This window comes from Malus sylvestris, chromosome 2 (assembly GCF_916048215.2).
Source record: "Malus sylvestris chromosome 2, drMalSylv7.2, whole genome shotgun sequence".
Taxonomy (NCBI): domain Eukaryota; kingdom Viridiplantae; phylum Streptophyta; class Magnoliopsida; order Rosales; family Rosaceae; genus Malus; species Malus sylvestris.
The window spans coordinates 22,930,265-22,947,988 of NC_062261.1; the positions used below are offsets into that span (position 1 = coordinate 22,930,265).

Below are 17,724 nucleotides of genomic sequence, written 5' to 3' on the forward strand. Positions count from 1 at the left end.
TCAGGTCATGGCCGTTTGCACATTTATAATATACAGAGATCTGAGACCAACATGCATCAGTCACAGAACCATGATGTTCAACCAGTTACTCAGAGACTATTAAAAAAAAAAAAAAAAGGGACGAGGGTGTGTTACCTGCTGATGGCTGGTTTATGGACAATCGACCATAGATCTACCAGTATTTGGGGTGCAAGGTTGGTGCTGCTGTGAGAGAGGAGGAGGCTGAATTTCTAAGAGACAGAAGGTTCTTACGTTTTTAGGAGTAATGAAAGAGAGAGGGAGTAGAGATGAATTGGGGACAATTGAGAAAAATGTGAGAGAAAGGGAGGTCTTTCCCTTTTAGAGAGAACTGGTTTATGATAGAAATGGACCATAATGGAGCTTTTCAGTTGAAATCTTAAGGAACTCACTACCGGATGCACGACACGTGTACAAATCTGGCGTTTTTCTTGTCTGTCCGAGAACGTTGTTTTGAACTAGGGAAATAAGGAGCTGTTTGGCTCGGGGTTTAATGAAAAGAAGAAAGTTGTTGGCTGACTCTGAGCTCGAGACAGATTAAAGAGGATCCAATGTTTATTTCAAAGGGCATTGCGTGCAGCAAGTGGCCCCGTGCAGATTTTTTTTTAATTTTATTATTATTTTTTTTAATGGCTGCCATCAATCATGGCCTATTGTCCAGCTGCATGCCTTTCTTCCAGGGAATCCAATGTTCATTGGACCTTTGTTTTGCACGTTGGGTTTCAAACCCTATGGCTGCCACGTGTTCTTTGTCAAGGCTAAAAGGTTGGCACACCATGATCTTTTACCATGGCACTAGGACCTGATTTCGAATCAGGTGAGTCTTTTATATAATCTTATTTTATTTTATTTTATTTTTTTTAGTTTATTTCGTCTAGGTTGTTGTTTGTCTTTTCCAGTTTTGTTTCTTTTTAGTTCATTTAGTTTCTTTTATTATTCCACACCTTGAGGACAAAGTGTGAAATAAGTTTGGGGGTGGGAAATAACATTTTTGGTTTTTAATTTTTGTGTCAGTTAAAAATTTTCATTTTATTTAAGTTCATATCCATATATTATTTTAAACGTTAGAGCAAATGGACATGGTAAAGATTAATCCCACATTAGAGTTTTTTCTATTTATCGTTGCTTAGACACTAATTCATGATTATACTTTGAACTTTGCACATCACACCAACATGGTTTGTGGGGAGTGAGATTGAAACACTTGCTTTTAGTCTAAGTTTATTTTTAAATTTAAATTTTTGTTTTAAGTAAAGTCAGTTATTAGTGTGAAAAAAGTAATAATTGTCTCACCCGAGGTTTTGCCTAGTAACCGGGCTAGTCCTGCCTAATCAGCAGTGATTCTCGTGTCAAACGGTAGAGTTTTGGCATGGGGCAGGGTGGTTAGTTGGTTTCGTAGCCTTTTCAGCTCGGGTTAATAAGTCCTTAGGGGTGTTCTACACCAAATGCCCTAAAGCCCTAGTGGTTTGGGAGTCATTGACCTAAAGCTCGCTACATGGGTTGGATTGAAAGCTTAAGTGAATCGACATTGCACGACCACTACTGTTACTAAAAAAAAAAAAAAAAAAAAAAAAGGAAAAGAAAAAGAAAAATAGTTATATTTAAATTTAGTATGTGTGAAAGTGTGAAATAAAGAATGACGAGAGGTAAGGGTTTTAGTCGAGTCTCCTTAATTATGTTGGTTCACTTTACACCAAAGGAAGTTTGTGAATTTTTTTTCTAATTGATTCTAAATGGTTTAGACTCTGTGGTGGGATTAGTTGGAACTTTTGAAAAGATGTTCTAGTTTTTAAAATTTGTTATGGATTGCAACTTGAAGGTGGAAATTTTGTCTTGGTTAATTTTAGCTAGTTGTCTAGTTTGTTAAGTTTTTATTTTTGTTTGAGTCTTGCTTGAGGACAAGCAAAAAGCTAAGTTTGGGGGTATTTTGATGAGTAGATTTTATATTATATATTTTACCCTAATCTTAGTATATTTTGGTTAATATATTGGAAGAATTTTGATACTTTGAATTGTATTTTCAATATAGGACTTTTGACTTCCTCTAGAGTAAAACAGAACCAAATGGACGAATTTTGGAGTAATTCCAGTTGGAGGACGTTCGTGAGTCACTTAGCTTGATCGTATCAAAATTTGGGATTTTTCCACCAAGCGGTTATTTTCTGGCGATGAAATAAAGAAGCAGTGCGCAGTGCTGGAAAATGACGTTTTTGGGCTTAAATTGCGTTTTTGGAGCCCAAGATGACCTCGGATGGGTTTGTGGCCTTCTGGAAAAGTGTTTAGAATATTCCAAACATTAAATCCAGCTATATTGGGCCAGTTTTGGAGCAGCTTATGGGCCAAAACGTGGCTGTTCAGATTTTAGACGAATTTTATCATTTAATTTAGGGTTATGTTTCCTAAGTTTTAGAGGATTATTAATTTTAGTTTGCTAGGGTTTGCGTGGGAGGCTTAGCAAATATATTGCTTGGCCGTCTACCATTTTTCTTGATGCTTTCTTTTATGCAATTTTGGAGACAAAGAATTGTTAGGGTTTTGAAGACTTTTTACTTGAAGGTGCTTTCAATCATTTTCTTGAATATATTTTCTATGATTTCAATTATGAATATGCGGAACGTCCGGACGGGTTATGGTGGAACCCTAATGCTTTCTTAATTTTATTCTCCCAAAACTGTTTCTTTCTCTCTAGCTCTAATATTGCAGATTGTTTATTTTAATTCATTAATTTCGTTTTTATTTTAATTAGGTTATAAAATCAATCACTTCAATTTCTACTTTACAATAATTAAATGGAATCTGAATAGTTCGAATTATTTAATAATCCCTGTGGAGACGCGAAATCTGTTTATACTACAATAACCTTGTGATTCTTGCAAGTAAAATAGGAGATTTAAGCCCGTTCACATGAGTAGTAAAAATCCTATCAATATGCAAAAGGAAAAGATCATGAACAATTTATGCATTCCTAAGCTAGTAATAACAATAATCATGCGTATTGTTTTGTCAAATTAAGCGCGTATATACATATATATACTAGTAATTATACAACATCCTCTATTAATATGCAAAAGAAAGAGAGGAGCAATTACTTCACCATTTCATTTCATTGCCCAAGTCAATCTTTGCCATTAACTGACTCTCTAAAACATCATTCACTAAACTTTCCTCCAGGATATTTTACAAAATGCTAGTTAACTATAGTATAGCATTCCAAAGAAGATCCCCATAATTTACAAAATCCTAGTTTTGATTCACAGAGCAAGGCTAAGAAGCCATAACCTAAGATTGTACGATTAACAAAATACATCCATGTCAAAAGGCACCACATAATATAATCATCCGCTTGCTTTGTCGCTGAAAAGCCTTTGGACGAACACTTTCTTGAGTTCTGAATCTATTGACCTGAACACTCCCACATTTTATGGTTTTTCCAAAATAAAAGTCAATCCATCAACTTGATCTATAGGAGAAAGACCCATTGTTTTAAGTTCGTTACCTATGTCACTATGATCTGCAGTACCTCGAACTATAGTTTCAATAACCATTTGCAACCTTTTCCCACTTTCAACATAAAATTGTTTCAGTCCATTAATAATTGCCTCGGTTCTATCACTTGAACTTCCCGTAGCTCTTTTCCTTTTTCTTTGGCTATTTGCAGATTGGTTACTTTGTTGCCCTTGCTGTTTCACGGAGAAACATCATTTTTAGCTCCAATATTACTTGCATCAACCTGATTGTGACTTTGTTCCTCCAACATTTTAGCAAGATTTTTGGCTACATTACCCGTAGCCTGATCATTTCCAAATATATATGCAAATCTATCATATAGTGGAAAAGGTTTGCTTCTTCATCCATCGGCTTCCTTATTTTTCTAAGATTATATCAACATAGCATTACTTAAATTTAGCATACATAACAAATATAGCTGCAAGAATATAAGTAATGTATAAATAAAATAGGATATGAACCTGCACATAAGTTTGCCATGTGTCATCATTGTCAACTTCAATGCACTTTTTGACATCATTCCATGAAAATCCACTCGTGTTTATTATATCAATGACCAAACTATATGTTTTTTTTCCATTTCTTCAACTTTGACTCAATATGAGGAGTTGCCTTTATATTTGAATTAGGACATAAAACATTGACATCTTTTGCTACTTCAATCAAAGTACCTTGTTTGAAAGCACCTGTGTCACATCGTTGCCTCTGAGCAACAAAATCCTAAAGAACAGATAGTAATGCTTCTTCCTCAAATGCTTCCCATTTACGCCTCCATCATTTTGGCTCATGAGCAGCATTCAAATTATTGTCGTTATCGATACCTAAACAAAAAATATTTGAATGTACTAAAGCACAATACAAAGAATCAATTTGCATAATATTCAATCAATTTGCATACTATCCAATCAATAAATCGAATTACATTCAATGATGAGCAATCTAATAATTTTATAATATCCAGCATATGCATGATAAAAAGGAAAACTAAAATAAGAAAACTAAAATAAAATGTTATCATTAACACATATAGCTAGTTCAGTTGCTGGTTCTTAATTGCTCTCCACTCATTATACATTTCCTGAGCCATGGCATTCCTCTTTGCAGTCCACTGGTCAGATGTTCCAACACTACCAACATATTCACCTTCTTCCGTATTTTGTCCATCTTCTATTATTGGCAAATTCTCCATTGGATCTACATACATCTCTTGCCTAATAAGATTGTGTAGTAGGCAACAAGCGGTAATTATTTGACTTTGTGTCCTTATCGGATGGAAAGATGAACTCCTTAGTATCGTCCACCTTCCTTTTATCAAGCCAAAACAACGTTCAATTACATTCCTTACCTTAGAATGCTTCATGTTAAAATATTCTTCCTTATTAAAAGTTGTTCGTCCCTCCCATTCAGATAAATGACAAGGTATTCCTGAAGGAAAAATTTTGTCCTAGCTAAGAACAAGTATGAACATTTGAATACTCATGCAAGCTATTAACACTTTAAAGTAGGCATGCATCCAAAAACAATTCATAAAACCCATGACTTTCAAAGCCTAGTATATGGTGAACCAAAATAAACTCTTTAACAACATTAAAGATAAATAAAGATTTAGAGTTTCTTTACCCTTGAAGCTCATCCTTGTTTACACAAGGGATTCACCCAAGTGGAGGGCCTTCAAGTCACCTCCAAGCTCCTTGGATCCTCCTTTTGTTTTCCTCCCTTTAGTGCTCCTTTGAAGATTTGAGGAAATGAGGATATGTTCTCCAAAACACCAAAAGTTTGATGTCTCTAAGTCTCTTCACCAAGGATGTATCTTGTGAAGATGATATGGATGACTTAGGGAAGAAGAGATTGCTAGATATCCCTCCCCTTAGTGGCCGGCCTCTTGGAAAAAAAGGAGAGAAAATGTTTCACCCAATTTCAACAAGAAAACCCTAAAAGAAAATAAAGCTATAAAGTTGAATTTATACTTCATTACAAGTGAGTGGCAAACTTGTAATTAATCCAAGTTTGCCATATTCACCCTAATGGCCGGCCTTCCTTTGTTATTGGGCTAATTTGCCCATTTTGTTTTAGTTGTCATACAACTTAAACATAATGGGCCTTGTGGACCAAAACGCTTTTGGGCCCCGAAACCCAAAACCAACATATAAGCCCAATACGAACATTTCGTATAATTAATTAACTATTTAATTAATCTTGACCATTCTTCAATTAAACCATTTAATTGCTTATCCATTTCATTTGATTTCTTCACATACATCCTTACTCGGTGTACGATCCATTAGGTTCCAATTAACGAGGCCGTGGGCGATTGTTACTCTTAACGATCGATTGTGAATTGAAACCATATTTCAATTCTCCCTTTATTGATTAGTGTTTGCTAAACATTAGTGCTTCCACAAACCATGAGTGACGCCTAGCAGCATATCATGGTTACCCAAGCTAAGTAGAATTGGTTGGAGAACCTATCCAGTTACAACTACAATGCAATACGGTCATTCTCTAATACAATACTCTTAATCATATTGTTTAAGTGATAGTTTGTTTCATGTCTACTATCCAATGTGATACTTTCCTATATGATTCCCTTGAATATGATTTGGAACAAGCTTCCTAAGTCATATTCATTTGCTTTGGCCAAAGACTTTAGAATCATATCTTAGAGTATTCTCCTTCCACCATGGAAGGTTAGAGATCCCTTGTTATGCATTCATATGCCTACATGACTAGATAGCTTGACCCCAACAATGCCGTGGACACTCCGAGGGAATGCTGTTGACATGATTAAAGATCAAGGACCTAACCATTAGACATCTATGATGCCTCAGGTCAAAGGACTACTTTACATATTGCAACTTTAGAGTTCATACATGACATGTATGTTCGAACTCTCATTTGATCGTAGTTCAGTGTACTCGATTACTCTTTCGAGCACCTATGTGTTTGTCTTAGTGTCCAACACCAAATGACTTGAGACTAGTCATACTCACGCTTAAGTCAACATAACACATACTAACCTTAGCGGATTGTCAATGCCCAATTGGCAATCCTATGGCTAGGAACGTTTTAGGAATGAACATAAGAGAATGGTCTCGATAATCTAACTCACTTAGATCACTTGTCTTTTAGATCAAATACATCCCTTGGATTCCCTTATTGCTTAAACACATGATATAATAAATAGTGATTAACAATAAGCTTTGCTCTCCATTAAACATATAAAAGTTTAATACATTAAGTATTCCAAAAAGCTATTACATCAAATGAGTGGCTTTGTGGGCATACTTCCAACAATCTCCCACTTGCACTCAAAGTCATCCTTCCATGTATCTAATACCCATCTTATCCATATGACGGTCAAGCTGGATTTGAGACATTGGCTTTGTCAGTGGATCTGCTACGTTATCGGCTGAAGCAACTTTGAGGATGTTGACTTTCCCCTCGGTAGCATATCTTCTAATGATATTAAAGCGCCTGTCAAAATGCTTGTTCTTTTGATGTGCCCTAGGTTCCTTGGCTTGAGCTATCGCCCCACTATTATCACAGTACAAAGTTACTGGTGATGTAATGGTTGGAACCACTCCAAGTTCAGTGATGAACTTCTTCATCCAGAACACTTCTTTGCCGGCTTCAGCTGCAGCGACATATTCAGCCTCTGTTGTGGAATCAGCAATTACACTTTGTTTCTTGCTCTTCCAACTGACAGCCCCACCATTCAGAGTGAATACATATCCGGAGTTGGAACTTCTATCATCGACGTCAGATTGGAAATCTACGTCTGTATAGGCTTCCTCTCGCAACTCTGCTGTTCCTCCATATACGAGGAACATGTCCTTAGTTCTTCTTAAGTACTTAAGGACCGTCTTGACAGCTGCCCAGTGTTCTGGTCCTAGGTTAGATTGATATCGACTAGTAATGCTCACAACATATGTGATATCAGGCCTTGTGCATATCATGGCATACATGAGACTTCCTATGGCAGAGGCATAAGGAACAACACTAATTTGCCGTATCTCTTTAGGAGTCTTAGGATCCATGGACTTAGAAAGGTGAATTCCATGTCTAACAGGAAGAAAACCTTTCTTAGATTGTTCCATCTGGAACCTACTTAGCACCTTATCAATGTACATAGATTGGGATAATCCAATTAATTTTCTGGATCTATCACGATAGAGCTTTATCCCAAGTACATAAGATGCATCTCCTAAATCTTTCATGTGGAATGTTTTGGACAACCACACTTTTACAGAAGAAAGTATTGCAGTGTCATTCCTGAATAGTAATATGTCATCTACATATAACACTAGGAATACTACTGCTTCCCCAACGACCTTTTGATAAACACAATTGTCGTCTTCATTTTGAGTAAAACCAAACGTTTTGATTTCAATGTCGAAACGAATGTTCCAGCTCTGGAGGCTTGCTTAAGTCCATAAATGGACCTTTGAAGCTTGCATACCTTAGTCTTTTCAGACTTGGACACGAAACCTTCGGGTTGAGTCATATAGAGCTCTTCCTCTAGGTAGCCATTCAGAAAGGCCGTCTTCACGTCCATTTGCCAGATCTCATAATCATGGTACGCAGCTATAGCAAGAAAAATCCGAATGGACTTAATCATGGCTACAGGAGAGAAGGTTTCTTCATAGTCAATCCCTTCTATTTGCCTGTAACCCTTGGCTACAAGTCTAGCCTTATAAGTCTCCACGTTCCCATCAACGCCTATCTTCCTCTTGAAGACCCATTTGTTTCCAACAGGTACAATACCTTATGGAGGGTCTACAAGAGTCCAGACCTGATTTTGATACATGAAATCCATCTCGGATTTCATGGCCTCTTGCCATCTCTTTGAATCAATGTCGGACATTGCTTCAGTGTAGTCCCTAGGGTCCTCCTTTGTGTCATTGTCACCTAGAAGGTGCAATTCCGCAAAGTCATTGTCTAAGCCATACCTCTTAGGTGGCTTACTAACCCGTTCAGATCTACGTGGAGCTAGGGGTTCAGGAACAGGGTTGTCAATATGTCGAGTGCTTGTTTGTGGTTCATTATTAATATCATTAATTTCCATCTCTTTGCTTATAGTTCTTTTGAGAACGAATTCGTCCTCTAGAAACTTAGCAGTTCTGGCGACAAAGACTTTCTGGTCGTCAGGATGGTAGAACTCATATCCCATAGTTTCTCTAGGATATCCCACAAAATATCATCTTACTGATCTCGCTTCAAGCTTCTTGACATATGCTTCACAACCCCAAATCTTAACATGATTAAGACTTGGCTTTCTTCCATGCCATATCTCATAGGGCGTTTGTGAAACTGATTTGGAAGGTACTCTATTAAGCAAGTAAGCTGCTGTATATAGAGCGTATCCCCATAATGTTACTGGTAGATCAGCAGAACTCATCATAGAACGAACCATGTTCATCAAGGTTCGATTTCTCCTTTCAGAAACTCCATTAAGTTGTGGAGTTCCCGGTGGAGTCCACTGTGATATTATTCCACACTCTTTGAGATAATCTAGGAACTCATTACTCAGATATTCACCCCCTCGATCCGATCTTAGGATCTTTATCTGTTTGCTAGTTTGCTTCTCAACTTCATTCTTGAATTCCTTGAACCTTTCAAAGGATTCTGACTTGTACTTCATAAGATATGTAGCCAAACCGAGAGTGATCGTCGGTGAATGTGATATAGTAGGAGAAGCCTCCTTTCGACGTAGTAGACATAGGTCCACATACGTCAGTGTGGATTAACCCTAGAATTTCAGTGGCACGCTCTCCTTTTCCAGTAAATGGAGATTTGGTCATCTTCCCTTTCAAGCAACATTCACAAGTACCCATCTGGTCATTACCTAATGGGCGGATATATCCGTCTTTCGACATCTTGTGAATCTTATCAAGGTTCACATGTCCAAGTTTAAGATGCCACATCTTTTCTTGGTTAACTTCTTCTCTAGCCCTTTTGGGTTTTGAGGTATTCCCGCTTGCAATACAGTGCATCCCACTATTCGTCTCTAGGTGAAAAAGTCCCTCTATCATATTACCATGAGAGATAATACGACCGTTCAAGTATAAAGTGCAACTCATTTTGTCAAACAATACTGAGTGCCCATCTCGTAAAAGCTTAGAGATGGAAATCAAATTCTTTATACATGAAGGAAAATATAAACAATTTTTAAGTTCTAGGACTTCCTTAGAGGGTAAGTTAAGCATGTAGGTGCCTATTGCTTTTGCAGAGATTTTAGTGCCGTTCCCAACTCGCACAACCATCTCCCCATTGCGCAGTGATTTACTCCCCGCTAGTCCCTGCATCGTATTACAGATATGTTGACTAGCGCCTGAATCAAATATCCAGGAATTGGAGCTCACTGTAAAAGCACTCTCTATGACAGAAATAGTCTCTTCAAAAGTTCGTGTCATAAGGCTCGCAATGCGCACCCTATATTTCTTCTTCCAACGTTCATCATTTCCACAATGAAAGCATGTTCCTTTGGATTTCTTTGCCTTCTTCTATGCAACCTTTTCCTTGTGATTGCATTCTCACTCCCACTGTCCCTTTTGAAACCTTTTTCAAATTTACAGCACATGTCAATCATCTCGTTTAAAGAATGATCGAATCTATTCACTTTATAGTTTACAATAAACTTAGTGAAATCATCCGAGAGAGATGCAAGGAAAAAGTCTTGGGCCATTTTCCCATCGATGGAAGTTCCTAAACTTTTAAGATCTTTAAATATCTTTTCCATCTTTTGTCCATGTTCATGGACCGATGTCCCCTTTGCCATTTTGGCATTCATTAGACTACAAACATTTGAGAATCGTACATTACTAGTCTCAATGTCATGCATCTTATGCAAACTTTCAACCATGGCACAAGAAGTGTCCATGTGCTTATGTAGCTTTATAAGCTCCTCACTAAGTGAAGCAAGGATTAAGCATTTGGCTTGTAAATCATCCTCATAGTGTCTAACATAATTTTGACACTCCTCATTTGAAGCTAGTTTCGTAGGAGGTATATGAGGAGGGGATTGCTTAAGCACATACAATATGTCTTTCACCTTTGAGACATTCTCAATGTGGCGATACCAAGCAAGGAAACGTTGGCCCTTAAGGCCCTTTTTGTCAAGTATAATGGTGGGTATAATTTTAGGCATGTCGTTAACTACATAACATAACAGAAATCGTATTAGATTATTTGTTTAAAACTATTTGATTGGGTCTTTGAATCAAATAGCACCACCCACTATTTTTGGCAAATTCCACATCCCTCAATAGAATTCGAGAGTTATATTGAACTCTTAGCGGGGTATGGGAGACTCACCATTACCAAGCCCACCTCACGATGATACGATGTTGGTTAGCAAAAATAATGATGAGAGAATAACGCATTATTCATTTACAACCTTTTGTAATTACCCATCCGTTTGGCCTCTAGAGAATGTTGCCTCACGATGATACGATGTCGGCTCCATTGCACTTAGTTTAAGTTATTCCCACCATGCTTAGTTTGTGAAGGGGTTCAAGAATAGCCTCACGATGATACGATGTCGGCTATCCTCGTTGCCTACACTCACCTCATCATATGTTTATGGACTCCTCCTGGATGTAAGCACATACTTTGAACTCCCCCATGATAGGGTGAAGCCGGTGCATGAGTCACAAGCGATTGGAGCCCACCACGGTGGAAGGCCTATGAAGAGATGTTCAAAACATCTCTCGCTTATCAACTTAATATTTGTTTGTCGAGGGAGTAGTTTTGGGCTACATCAAAATCATTTTAATCATATTAAAAGAACTTGGGCCTATCATAACCATTGGTCCAAGTTAATATGAATTAGTAGCATATAATACTCCCACTGTTTCGTTGAAACAAGCGAGACTATATGGAACTACTAACGAACACATTGCATCCTCATATGGACTATATGGTCATATTAGGTTTTAGGATGATTATGAACCGTTTAATTTGATCCAACACGAGCCTTGTGTTGGACCTTGGGTTTAAGGTAGATAGTTGTTGATTTTAGTTACGCGTTTAATCCAATTAAACCGTTATTTCCTATTGGGCGTTGGACCCAACTATTCCATTTTGCATACAATTAAACAAAAGGAATACATGAAATAATAAGAAGGGCTTATGCCCTTTTACAACAAAAATGATGGACTTATGTCCATTTACAACAAATTGAATTAATCAAATTACATTCAAATCTACTCTACCAAACCCAAACATTCATAATGTAAAGCGGCCAATCACATAGCTCAATTATCGAGGCCTTTGGTTCATAATCACCCTTTTCTCAATTAATCACATTAACTAAGAAAGCAACTTAAACAATTGGTTTTTGGATCCATAGAATTGATTTAAATGGAACTAAATGAAATGAAAATCCAATTCTCATTAAAGAGACAAAAAAATTTTGTTCTCATTTTATTTGGGCCAAAAGGAAACTATGACCACAACAATTGGGCCACAATGCAAATACATAAACTTTTGGGGCCACTTTGTAAAAACACAATAGTCCACAACTTCATGTAAATACAACTAGATCCCAAAGTTTTAATAATGTAAAAACATCATTAAAGGAGCAAAACAATTTGTCCTTTAGAGTTTTTGGGCCTTAACGTAAAAACGTAAACTTTTGGGCCAAAGTGCAAAAACACAAAAGTATCAAAACTTTATGTAATTGCACAAAAGGCCCCAAAAGTACCCCACTTGTTGGGGTGGCCGGCCAAGGAGAGAAGAAATGAAAATTTTCTAAAAAGTTTTTGCAAGTTGATTTTGGTGGGTGAGGTAAAGGTGATTTGGATGGTTTGTAAGAAAAAAAATTAAAGTCTATGACAAACATTAAAACCATTTCATCACATCTCACCAATAACCATCAACCATCAAATAATAAACCAAAACTTTATGAAAAACATAAAACTTTTGAATCAAAACTTCAAAACTTTATGTTCTTGGCAAGAACTTCAAGAACATTGAAGAACACCATGAAAACTCATAATAGCTCCATGAATGTTTTCACTCACCAAAACTCAATTTTTCACCACTCAAAAGAGGGCTAATATCCTAGGGTACTTAGGGGTTCCAAAAGTCACCTTAAAACCATTTTAACAAGACAAACATGAACCCAAAAAATCACCCTAAGGATTTGGCCGAATTTCCAAAAACACATGGCACCAAATTTTAGTTCCAATATTCATGCTTAAATGAAATACATCTACAACATTTGAGATGCTAAATTTTCTAGCAAAATTTATATATTCAAAAGCAAGAATAAAGCTTGTAACATTTACAACATTTAAATCACAAATCATGAAAATCACAAAACCCAAAAGGATTCACCATAAACTAGGCCTAGGCTCTGATACCACTTAAAGGAAAAATTTTGTCCTAGCTAAGAACAAGTATGAACATTTGAATACTCATGCAAGCTATTAACACTTTAAAGTAGGCATGCATCCAAAAACAATTCATAAAACCCATGACTTTCAAAGCCTAGTATATGGTGAACCAAAATAAACTCTTTAACAACATTAAAGATAAGTAAAGATTTAGAGTTTCTTTACCCTTGAAGCTCATCCTTGTTTACACAAGGGATTCACCCAAGTGGAGGGCCTTCAAGTCACCTCCAAGCTCCTTGGATCCTCCTTGTGTTTTCCTCCCTTTAGTGCTCCTTTGAAGATTTGAGGAAATGAGGATATGTTCTCCAAAACACCAAAAGTTTGATGTCTCTAAGTCTCTTCACCAAGGATGTATCTTGTGAAGATGATATGGATGACTTAGGGAAGAAGAGATTGCTAGATATCCCTCCCCTTAGTGGCCGGCCTCTTGGAAAAAAAGGAGAGAAAATGTTTCACCCAATTTCAACAAGAAAACCCTAAAAGAAAATAAAGCTATAAAGTTGAATTTATACTTCATTACAAGTGAGTGGCAAACTTGTAATTAATCCAAGTTTGCCATATTCACCCTAATGGCCGGCCTTCCTTTGTTATTGGGCTAATTTGCCCATTTTGTTTTAGTTGTCATACAACTTAAACATAATGGGCCTTGTGGACCAAAACGCTTTTGGGCCCCGAAACCCAAAACCAGCATAAAAGCCCAATACGAACATTTCGTATAATTAATTAACTATTTAATTAATCTTGACCATTCTTCAATTAAACCATTTAATTGCTTATCCATTTCATTTGATTTCTTCACATACATCCTTACTCGGTGTACGATCCATTAGGTTCCAATTAACGAGGCCGTGGGCGATTGTTACTCTTAACGATCGATTGTGAATTGAAACCACATTTCAATTCTCCCTTTATTGATTAGTGTTTGCTAACCATTAGGGCTTCCACAAACCATGAGTGACGCCTAGCAGCATATCATGGTTACACAAGCTAAGTAGAATTGGTTGGAGAACCTATCCAGTTACAACTACAATGCAATACGGTCATTCTGTAATACAATACTATTAATCACATTGTTTAAGTGATAGTTTGTTTCATGTCTACTATCCAATGTGATACTTTCCTATATGATTCCCTTGAATATGATTTGGAACAAACTTCCTAAGTCATATTCATTTGCTTTGGCCAAAGACTTTAGAATCATATCTTAGAGTATTCTCCTTCCACCATGGAAGGTTAGAGATCCCTTGTTGTGCATTCATATGCCTACATGACTAGATAGCTTGACCCCAACAATGCCGTGGACACTCCGAGGGAATGCCGTTGACATGATTAAAGATCAATGACCTAACCATTAGACATCTATGATGCGTCAGGTCAAAGGACTACTTTGCATATTGCAACTTTAGAGTTCATACATGACATGTATGTTCGAACTCTCATTTGATCGTAGTTCAGTGTACTCGATTACTCTTTCGAGCACCTATGTGTTTGTCTTAGTGTCCAACACCAAATGACTTGAGACTAGTCATACTCACGCTTGAGTCAACATAACACATACTAACCTTAGCGGATTGTCAATGCCCAATTGGCAATCCTATGGCTAGGAACGTTTTAGGAATGAACATAAGAGAATGGTCTCGATAATCTAACTCACTTAGATCACTTGTCTCTTAGATCAAATACATCCCTTGGATTCCCTTATTGCTTAAACACATGATACAATAAATAGTGATTAACAATAAGCTTTGCCCTCCATTAAACATATAAAAGTTTAATACATTAAGTATTCCAAAAAGCTATTACATCAAATGAGTGGCTTTGTGGGCATACTTTCAACAATTCCTTTATAGGGTGCAAGGAATCCTTCACCATTTGTATAACCACCATCTACAAGGTAATAATAACCCAATAATAAAAAAAATTAAAAAAGACCTTATTAGTATTTTGCAGTTCATAAACAAAACCAGACCTAACTTACAAATTTGAGACTAACTAATGGTTTTACCCGCTGGTACCTTTAAACCATTAGGCCTTGTAATTGCATCATGTAGCACTCTAAAGTCTAATGCAGAGCCCTTCCACCCCGAAAACACATATATGAACTGCATATCCCTGAACACACACCTAACACATTAGTTACGACTCGACCCTTTCTTGTTCGGTATCTAGGTTTGTCAATTTTAGGTACATGCACATCAATGTGCATTCCATCTAATGCTCCCAAGCAATGCGAAACAAAAAATATGCTTTTGTTAATTTATATAAAGGAAATATCTAGTTAAAGATTAGGGAAAATTGAAAAAATTATCAACATACCTTAAAACACCGCCACCTATCATCTATAGAATCAATAGGCACATGCTAAGGGACTTTTAATAGGATAGCTAATAATCGCAAAATTCCTTGCAATACACTATTGAAATACCTACTTATAGTCTCTCCCGACCTATAAAATCTACCACCAATACTATGATTATTAGTATGATGTGTTAGTATTTGTAAAGTCCTACACATCTGCTCTTCCAGAGACACCAAACCATCATCTTTTACCCTCCCATCTTGATGAAGTAAGTCACATAATATGCCAAAAGTTTTTCTATCCAATCTCAATTCGTTGACATATTCAATATCAGTATTCCCTATTATACCATTCAGATAACACCAACTAATTTGTCGTCTAACAAGTGAATGATTAGTCAAAGTGCATCATTCAACTTGTCTTTGTTTGGCCCTTAGCATCAACAACACAAGAATCGTACAAATGCAAATTGTCTCTAAATAAGACATCTCTAACAATAAGATCAATAAAAGCTTCATTCGATCCATATCTATCCAAACTTCAAAAAAAAAAAAATGAGGACATGATATATGTAATATCACTGTTATTAAGGGTGATGGAAAAGAAGCAATTATGATATCAATTGAACTAGATCAAAAGAATTCATGATACAAAGCAACTGGATCACAAAGATGCAAGTTACTGATAATGACATAATAAGAGACATCAAGTTTGTGTATTGACAATGACATAATAAGAGACATCAAGTTTGTGCTCAAGGGATGTGATAACTCATATATATTTCATACATTTATACCATCCATTCCTAGTCCCTTTGTGATATTGTTGAGTTAAACTAGTTGTATTTTACCCTCTTTTGTGTTAGCGTGCAACTAATCGTATTTTGGTGCTCAGTTGAGGACAAATAAGGGTTTCCTCTCGACAGGCTATTCTTGGAGAAGTTCAACATCAGAATTGCTTCAAGGGTTTCCTCTCTCTTTGATTTATTTTCACTCATGTTGTGTAATTCCAATTTCATCTTTGTGAACATGATGTGTAACTAACTTCATAGCTAGGGATTTCTATGTAACCTTGCACAATTGACCCATGTTTTTATGTTAAAATATTCAATTCATCAATCTGTCTCTTGTTTCATTCATTGAATCTTTTGTTAAATTTGTTTGTTAATTTTAATGACTGATCACATTAGGATTTCTTATAGATCATTTGATCAAGATTATAGTAAACATCATGCTTAATCTTGGTAGACATGTGAATGAATGAAGAGAATACTATGCAAACATCTTGCCATGTATTTTCTTTGGTTCTTTAATGTTTTCTTGCATGCTAAAGACTCTTAATTTGGAACCGAAGTTGAACATCCCAATTAGGTTGTAGATTAGCAGAATTCGATCAAAACCACACATCATATGGCTGATCATGTATATGTAAAACGAACTCTGGAAACATGTTGGTAATTGAATACGATTTAACTTTATAAACATGGAATTGGTTTTGTAATGGTGAACTCGAAATCCCTAGACCCATCCTCATCGTTTCTCACTCAACATATCATTCGTTGTTACATTTTTCTTGCATTTTTTTAGTTATTCTCATTAACAGCACAAAACCTACATTCAATTTGTTATTTTCATTGTTTGGTTAGGGTTTTTTCAAGGCTAGTAATTTATAGACGTCTAATCAGTCCTTGTGGTTCGACACCCTTACTTGTGCCATTATACTAACCATATACTGTACTCAGAAGGAACACAACAGGATGCATGGATGAAGCATTTGTCTATACTTAAGGGACATCAAGTTTGTGTCTTCAATGCACTTTTATATAGGAGTGATGCATACATGTGAGTGCATCAATAAAAGAAAACTAATAAAATGAAAACTAAACAAAGAAATATATGAGAATGAAACCTTCTTTTCACAAACCAAGTTCTGTTTTGTGAATCTGTAACTGTAATTGAATAAATTGCAACAACAATAGAGTACCAATTAGAATACAAGCGAAGCTAAAGTCCAATACAGGTTCCTTTATCTCAAGGAGATATGCATATGATATGGTTAAAAAAGGTTGAAAATGGCAAGATCCTGGAACAAACCTAACTTTTAATAAGATGTATATTAAGACACTCAATGCTATCATCGAAGGATGTGCCGCCCCTGTTGGATGGTTTGGCCATCCTTATTGGAAGGTCCAGTACATCCATGGATAGCCAATCAATCTATCTTGGCCTAAAGCACGATAAACCACTCATTTCCCTAGAAAAGGAAGATTAAGACACAAAATGAGTCTATACTCGATCGTTGTCTCAAATCATTTCCATCTCATGAGATTAATTGATAAGCTTATATTTATATATATATTTTACATCAAATTCACTTGTCTTTTCTTAGTTAGTTCCTTATATTTTTGAGCTATGTACTTTGCTTTTGTGTTTTGTAGGATTTGTCAAGTAAAGAAAAGAAAAATAGCACAAGTGGGATTTTAAGTAACAAATTCATAAAAAA

At 36.3% G+C, this 17,724-nt stretch overlaps 1 long non-coding RNA gene across 1 annotated transcript; it reads right to left on the reverse strand.

Moving 5' to 3' along the window:
• Positions 1-3,986: 3,986 nt before the first annotated feature.
• Positions 3,987-17,200, reverse strand: LOC126613722 (uncharacterized). Its single transcript, XR_007620176.1, has 2 exons — positions 17,131-17,200; positions 3,987-4,346 (listed from the first exon to the last, which is right to left on the reverse strand). It is a non-coding gene; the product is annotated as an uncharacterized LOC126613722 (long non-coding RNA).
• Between the last annotated feature and the right edge of the window lie 524 nt (positions 17,201-17,724).